Source organism: Sylvia atricapilla, chromosome W (assembly GCF_009819655.1).
Source record: "Sylvia atricapilla isolate bSylAtr1 chromosome W, bSylAtr1.pri, whole genome shotgun sequence".
NCBI classification, from domain to species: Eukaryota; Metazoa; Chordata; class Aves; order Passeriformes; family Sylviidae; genus Sylvia; species Sylvia atricapilla.
Window position 1 is genome coordinate 10,914,728 of NC_089173.1, and position 8,117 is coordinate 10,922,844.

The 8,117-nt window shown below is 45.1% G+C and overlaps 1 protein-coding gene across 1 annotated transcript in view; it reads right to left on the reverse strand.

Moving 5' to 3' along the window:
• LOC136373289 (four and a half LIM domains protein 1-like) overlaps positions 1-6,053 on the reverse strand; it is a 45,694-nt gene extending 39,641 nt beyond the window's left edge. Inside the window, exon 1 of the mRNA XM_066338192.1 lies at positions 5,953-6,053. The gene's annotated coding sequence lies outside the window, so the exon portion shown is untranslated. The remainder of the gene's footprint in view (positions 1-5,952) is intronic.
• Between the last annotated feature and the right edge of the window lie 2,064 nt (positions 6,054-8,117).

An 8,117-nucleotide genomic window follows, 5' to 3' on the forward strand; every position in this document is an offset into this window, starting at 1 on the left:
GGTCTTCCTTTGGGAATCTCGTGGTAACACTGGATGTCTGGTAACACCTGTGGCTCCTTTTTATCTAGGTGGAAATGGTTAGGCTCCTCCTCCCTGGGTAGAGCATCTTACAGTAGGATGAGGTAATGTGTCATGTCATTGGTGAGCTTTAATAGTCCATTAACAGAAGATATTCCCATGGGGGTAGTGGAAGAGTGAACAGAGATAAGAAACAATGCCCCATCCAGTTTTTAACAGCTGGCTTCTTATCAGAGAAGGCAGTTACCCCTCCCTTCTGGAGTTACAACAGATAAAGAAAAATCTCCCCAACAGATGGAATAGAACAAACATTTTTTTGGTTACAAAACCCAAGACAATGTTAAACACAGGCTTGTGTGATCCTTATCTCATCAGCAAAGATCAGAGGAATTTTCCACCTAAATCCCTCAATGCTTCCACTGGCTGGTGAATAAACTTAAAATAACATAATTCATACAGGCTACGGATGAGGGGACAGTATTATTCCTGGCTCACATCTGCCTCTGCTGCATTTTGAGACCTCACCTGCAGAGCTGCATGCAGCCCTTGGGTCCCAGCACAGGGAGGACACGGAGCTGTTGAAGCAAGTCCAGAGAAGACAAGTATGATGTGCGCTGAGGGATGGAGCATCACTCCTTTGGAGACAGGCTGAGAGAGCTAGGATTGCTCAGCCTGAAGAAAAGGCTCTGGGAAGGCCTTATTGCAGTATTGTATTTCAGTACTTCAAGGAGGCTCACAAGAAAGATGGGAAGAAACTTTTTATCAGGGCCTGGTGCAACAGGACAAGGGCAAAGGTTTTAAACTGAAACAGGTTAGATTTAGACTAGATACAAGGAAGGACAATTTTACACTGGAAAAACCAGTAAAACACTGGCACAAATTGCCCAGCGAGGTGGTAGATGCCCCATCCCTGGAAGTGTTCAAGGCCAGGCTGGACAGGGCTCTGAGCAACCTGGCCTAGTTGAGGATGTCCCTGTGGACTAAATGGCCTTTAAAAGTCCCTTCCAACCAATCTGTTCTGTGACACAAAAGGAAGTAAGTTGCTTCCGGGGGGCAAGGGGGTCAGCACCTTAAAGTTTTTGCTACATCCTAGTGCAATGGGTGTGGACTGCAAGCCATATTCATGTAGTAAGGATTTAGATTACAGATGAAGTGCATCCTACAGCATCACTCCCCTATCCATGGACATGAACAGGGACCTGACCAGGCTCCTCCAGCCGCTTCCTACCATATATCTGGATTTTTCCATTCACAGTACAGTTTTATTGTATTTCTCTGGGGAATGGTTTTTCCCCAGGACCCCTCTGAGACATTAATTTTGAAGAATAAAGAACTTTAGTTAAACTAGATATTGCCGAGGTAAACTTCCCTGTGCTAACTGGATGTTGTTGAGGTAAACTTCCCTTTGTTAACAGAAGCCGGATTTAAGGAACCAATAAATCAGGAGACCTATCAACTTAATCAATAGACTCCAAGAATACAATGTGATCATAAATCAGATACTCTTGAGAGAACAGGATCCAGGTGTCACCAACACTAAAAGGTTAAAAAGGCAAAGTGAGGAAGACCCATCTTACTTCATCATTTTGAGACCCCACCCCATAAGAAGGACCACCGACCCATTTCAAAGAACAAACTACGCATGCTTAATTGCTTTTTGGCTAATTACCATATGAAGCGGGGAATGGGATGGACCAGAGTTATGAATATGCATTTGTGTTTGGGGTATTCAACACTCCTGTACATAAAAAGACCCTGTGATCATCTGTAAATTGCGCATGTGTATTTGGGAGCTATCCCGCACGCTGCTTGGTGTCATAATAAACACACACTTTCTAACTTCAAACTGTTAGAGAGTCTTTGTCCGTCATAGTTGGATATTGGTATTAGATCAATATCCATATTTTTTTTAACAAATCACCTGAAGCCTGTAACCATGTAGTTTGACTCTTCCTTCCTTTCTTGACCCAATTGGCTGAGGTCCAGCCATCCCCCCTGAGCAGGAGCCTTGATAAGGCCCTGTTCTTCCTCTTGCCCTCCAGCCCTCTTGCCCTCTGTCTCCAGCCCTCTTTCCCTCCTTCTGGACCTCCCTTGCCCTCTGGGCCTCCTGCCCTCGTTTCCCCACCTGGAATAAATGTCTTGGATCAACCCTGGGGGTAAGAGCCTCTTTTGGATCTTTTGCCCTATCCCTGAAATATTCCCCCAAAGCCTCCCAAGAAACTGAGCTAGCCCTGGGGGGCTGTGGGGAATTAATTTCCCAGTTTGATGGAAAGGCTGCTTCTGAAATAAAGGCCAGCCAACATGGGCAGGAGAATGTTTATTTTCAAGTGTTTGAATACCCTAAACATTGCCTCCTTTTGAACATCTGCCATTGTTTACATTCAAGCAGAGAATTATACAAGCATACAGGGAGACAAGCCGTCACTGACAGCAGGGAATAACTTCTGTTAGAAACAGTTCAAGGGCCCAATCCTAAAAACCTTCCCCAGCCAAAATTCCCAAAGAGCATTGCATGTCAGAAACCAGCTGTAAAATCCCAGCCCTGAACTCATTCCTCAGAGCCACAGTCCAAAATCTGAGCAACTGGCTTTCTGCTGATAGCATAGGGTCGAAATGTTTCTAAAATCATGGGAACTGTATACAATAGATTCAGGGGAGGTGGAAAGAAAGGTTGGGCCTGGGAAAGGGAACCAGGGCTGGGAACGAAGGTTAGGCTTTGTCTTTACTAGATCATGTGAAACTGCACCTGCATAATCATCATATGATAAATGATATGACTGTTAAATGTAATTATTGTTTGGTGATTGAATATGATTATTGTTTAAGAATCATGAGAAATTATTTTGGGGGGCCTGATGAAAACTACAAGAATTCATACAATAGAACAATATGGGTTTAATAATTCATATGTAATTATATAACAAAAGGGTATAAAAACATGTCCATCTTGAATCCATGTCGGAGTCAGATTTGGGTCTGTACCTTGTATCCCTGATTCCCAGAGCTCTTCAATAAAAGCACCTGCATATAATCATTCTGTGATTATGTGTTTCAATGCTAACACTGCTGCACTGAGATCTGGAAGGCTTTGGGGGTTTTTGCACTTGTGGTGCCAGCTCTGAAACACCTACCCACATTTTTCTCTCAGGTATTAGCCAAAAAGGAATTTTTATATACTGAGCTCCTTAAGGAAAAATTAGGAACTGGTTTGAATTCAAGAATTCTGTGTTTGAGAAAAAGAAGAAAAAGGTGTTGTCACTGAAGTATGTGGGTGCTTTTATCATTACAAAAGAAAGTTGAAGTTTCAAAGCCATATTTGGTTGCTTGATCAGCTATTCGCTTTGTACATCATGGCTTAAGAATTTAATCAGTTTCCTTTTGGAAGTTTTTTTGTTGTTTTTAAAAAAACACCCTTCCTCTCAAAACAGGGTAAAAGGCAATATATTTGGTAGGTGGATTGTTTTTATAATTTTCCCCATTCCATGTGCTATATTTCATTGGTTTAAGAAATAGTCACATCCCATTCTTGTTGGAAAAAATGATAGTTTACATGAAAGTTTTACAGATATGAATGTTTAGCAGAAAGCTCTCTGAATGTGGAACCCGTAAGTGAAATAGAAATGAAAGCAAGTTTTGATATAGAAGAATAAAAGATGTCTAAATCAAAGTTGTTACTGGACAACTAAGAAGGCAAAGATTAAGTCGAGTTGGAAAGGTTTTATGGCTAGAGCAAAGGATATGTTGATCACAAAGATGATGTTTTTAGCAAGTAGAAAGAGGTCTCAAGAAAAGCAAAAGATACTATAGCCAAACAAAGAACATGTTTTTACCAAGTAGAAAAAAGGTCTAAGAATTTTCTACTGCAAGAAAACAGAAAAACAACTTTAAGCTTAAACAGTAACATAATATGGTAATGATAATAGTTATGATAGGGTAGAAGTAATGGTAAAAGTATTATGTATGATGCTGCTTGTTTTTTATGTATTAAGATGCTCAGGAAAGAAAACTATATTGTTGGGGAAGATGAATCAGGGAAATCTTATAAATATGATTGCTTAGCAAAAGATTCTGAAAATATGAAACCTATAATCGAAGTGAATGAAAGCTTACTTTGAGTTGTAGGATACCAAGTCTTAGTTACAATATAACCTGAAAACAATAGCCTAGATGAAGGAGAATCCCTTTTGATTGAACAATACCTTTCTGCTGACTAAAGGATACAAAGGTCAATGTAGCAAAACAGAAAAGTAAAGAGTAGTTTTTAGAGTTTAAAATATAACACAGTATGGTAATGTAGTAGTTCTTATAGGCTGTATGTAGATTCTGTAGGATTTTGTGTCTTGTATTGGTTGGTCACTGTAAATTAGAATATTCATCACAAAAGGAGATATAATGTATTGTAACAAGGACCTCGCTCTCTTACCTCTTACTGCCTTACTGCTCCTCTCTTACTGCTCTTACCCCTGTCCATTTCCCCCGCTCTTACCTCTTAGCTCTTATCTCTTACTCCTCCTCTTAGCTTTTACTGCTCCTCTTCCCACTACTCTTGCTCTCTCTCGCTCTCTTACCCCTGCTCTCTTCCCCGTGCTCTGACCCCTGCCACCTTGCTCTCTCACTCCCTTTTCTCTTAGCGCATACCCTCCCGTTCTTTCTCCCTCTCTCTTCGGGACTTCCCTTCAGCCGAGGCTGGTGGCTGAAGGCAAGGCCCTTTTACCCACAACTCTTGCAATAAAACCACGTGTTCTAGAATATCTCAGGTCAGCAGAGTACTTTGTCCCTGCCATCCACGGATTCTCCTACACTATATAATGCATTGTAACCAGAGCTAAATTGGCTTCAGGTTTCACCTATAAGCTGATGCTGACAGCTGTAGGCTTGGCTTTGTCACCCATGACCCATGACTGCTGTAACTTCAATCTATGAAATAAACATCACCTTTAAAGAGCCGCCTGGAGTCCTGTATCTTTCATTCAGGCTCTTACACATTCTCAACCACAGACAGGCTCCTGCTTACACAACACAAACTGGACCAGAGTTCCATGCATTAACTTATCTTATGACCAGTTACTGAAGAAAAGATTAATGACAGAAACACCTATCTTGCAAACACATGGGTAAATACAACTTCACTCATGCAAGTGACTTCCCAAATCTATATTGATACAAGGGTGCAGCATTTGAACAAAGCTAAAGGTGTTTGCATTCACATGGGTGCAGCTGCAGGAACTCTGCAACTTCCTGATATTCCATAATACAGAAACAAAGAGGAAAGTGTGATAATAGGCAAAAGCTTGCATTTCCATATTCCCCAATTCTGTTACTGCCAGCCTGCTCCCAGGATTGTCCCTTACATCACCTGAGAGCCCACAAAACAGCCTCTGCATTAGTTATTTCCTCCCCAGCTCTCATTAAAAGTCTCAAAGAGGCACATCTGATCACCTGCCCAGGAAAGCATAGACCTGATAGCTCTTACAAAACTCAGTACCACTGCAAATGCTCCCTAAGCACCAGTTCAACTTGGAAGCAAAGAGAAAAGTTGTATTTAAACCCCAGTATCTGCCGGTACTTTCAAAGCAGCCACCATCCAGGAGGGAATATGCATATCAGAAAAAGAGGATGCAAGAAAAATCAGAAGCAAGAATGTAGATAAACCCCATTTCCAAAACAACCCATAAAACAAGCAGTTTCTGAGGTTAACTCAGTGAACCGTGACGAAATTGCTTGCTGAAGAGTGTTTCAGAAGTACATTACACACCCACAGGCTTCCCACTCCCCGTCCCTGCTCTCACAAACCCTTCTGCGGCACGGCAGTCACAAGGCAGACAAAAGACCAGCACCAGCCCTGAAATCCAATGCTCTGCGAAGCGTGGGATGCTGAAACGCTCCCATGCCCTGCTCGGCGAGACGATGCTCGAGAGGGAGGCATGTGCTTACTGGCTGCCGGAGAGCCCGGGAGTGCTGCAAGGCGGCCGCTACCGGGAGGAGGGGAGGGATGGACTGAGCGTTGCTGCCGGCGGCTGCAGGGCAGACATGGGAGCGCTTTGGTCTGGGGCTGGGCTGGGGTGTCCAGCGGGAGAGACGTGGCTTCTGATATGAATAAAATGTAAGAGATTCCCATTTTCTTACACAGTCTGTCATTTGTTAAAAAGTTGTACTGTTTCAAATATTATGCCAGTTGTAAACCGGTCTGTTAAGCTGTTTGTACCAAAGTTTGTACCCTCAAACATCTTATTCCAAGTTGTATACCCCCTCTAAAACCCCGGGGTCCCCCCCCCCCCTTCCGTCGGGCTAGGCTGTCGCCGTTCCCTGCCGGCTCCTCGAACTGCCGGCCCCGCCTAATAGGAAAATCCAAGGACTTCCATGGTGCACCGCTCCAAAACCGAAGTACAGTTGCCGGCAAACGGACCCAAAAGCCGCGACCCAGCACCAAATCCAGGTAAAAAGGGAGGCACTACAACACCGAGAAGACCCTCAGCTACCTAAAGACTGAATTCTGCTTCTGCCGCCTCGCCACGACCACAAAGAGACTGGGAAGAAGTGACGCCCCTAGACCACACGAGCCCAGTTGGGTTGCCGGGAATTCCCGCGAGACCGGAACCCCCGACTCTGCTGCGGGGAGAGCAGCAGATTCGCCTGACACCTGATCCTCAGCGGCGACAGGAGCGAGGGCGGCGACAGGAGCAGCGACGGCGCAGGCGACCCCTCGAGTTCCCCCTTTAAAGAGCTGACTAATAAAGGCTTTTCAAAGGAGCAGGTCTCCTGGCCCGTTTTTAACAATTTGGGGGCTCGCCGGGATCTAAGCCACGCCCAGAAGAGGACCAGGACGGGAAGGCGCAGCCCGACCTCGGACCTCCTGGACAGCTGGACATCCCGGACCAGAGGACAACGCTCGCCAGCCTCGCGGGACGCCACTGAGCAGCATCGGTAAGAATAACCGGTGGCGGGAGTGGAGACGAGCGAATGTGGAGTGAATGGGGGGGGGCCGGCAGCTCGGACCCCCCAAAGCAGGAAGCGAGTGAACTGGGAGAGACTGAGGCGTCTCCAGGGGCATAGGCGCCCCCCCTCCGGACGTGCGGAGGAGAGAGTGAGTGGCACGTCAAAGCAGTGGGTGACAGAAAAGGCTTGGGCCAATTTCAAGCGTGCAACAGGGCTCGAGCAGTGTAAAGCACGCACCACACTGGCTGAGGCTACGGCCCAGAGCATCTGAGTACCGGCTGGGGTAGCAAAGATAAGCTGCTTTTGGGGTGCTTTGGAGACTGGCTGGGGTAGCTGTCGGGGTGCTGGGACAAAAGAGTCTGCATTGGTCGGGGGTACCCAGAGAAGAGGTACGCTGTCCGGGTGCAGAGGAGTAAGAGTCAAGGGAGTCCCAGAGTGTGAGGGACTTTTAGGTAGGGGTAGTGGCTGAGGCCCTAAGGGCAGGTCACCAGGCTACCTGTGGGGCATTCCGAGCACTGGCAGGGGTAGTGCCCAGACCCTAGGAGAGGGTCCCTGGGGCTACTTACGAGTGTTCAAAGAGTGAGTGAGAGTTAAAATTTGGGCTGCCCGCCTTTAAACTTATGTGTGTGTAGGGGCACCTTAAAGAAGTTTAGTTAAAACAAAGTCAGATAATTTTGCTTTGTATTGCCCTGAAGTAAAGTTTCTGTCAGGGTAAGAGCACTGTAGTTTTTATTTGAAACCCAGTGAAAATGGGGGCATACATAAGTAGAGTGGAGCCAGTTGAGGAGAAGAGAGAGAAAAAGATAAGAAATATTCCACCAGACAGTCCACTAGGACAAATGTTAGAACTATGGGAGGTTGATGAGGCCACTAAAAGCTTAGACAGAATCAAGATGATCCATTATTGCATAGAAGCTTGGCCTAACCTAAATTTACCTGCAAAATGGCCATGGTGTGGAACTAGAGACCCCTGGATGTGTTCACAATTAACTCAATACTTGAAATCTCGAGGAGATTCAAGTATTGAACAGATACCCTATGCTATCTGTTGGCAAAAAACAAGTAGTCAAAAATAAACAACAAAAATATGTAAGTTACAGCAAGGGAAACAAGGGAATGAAAAGCAGAAGAACCAAAAGAAGCTAGCCATAATTGGGACCCCT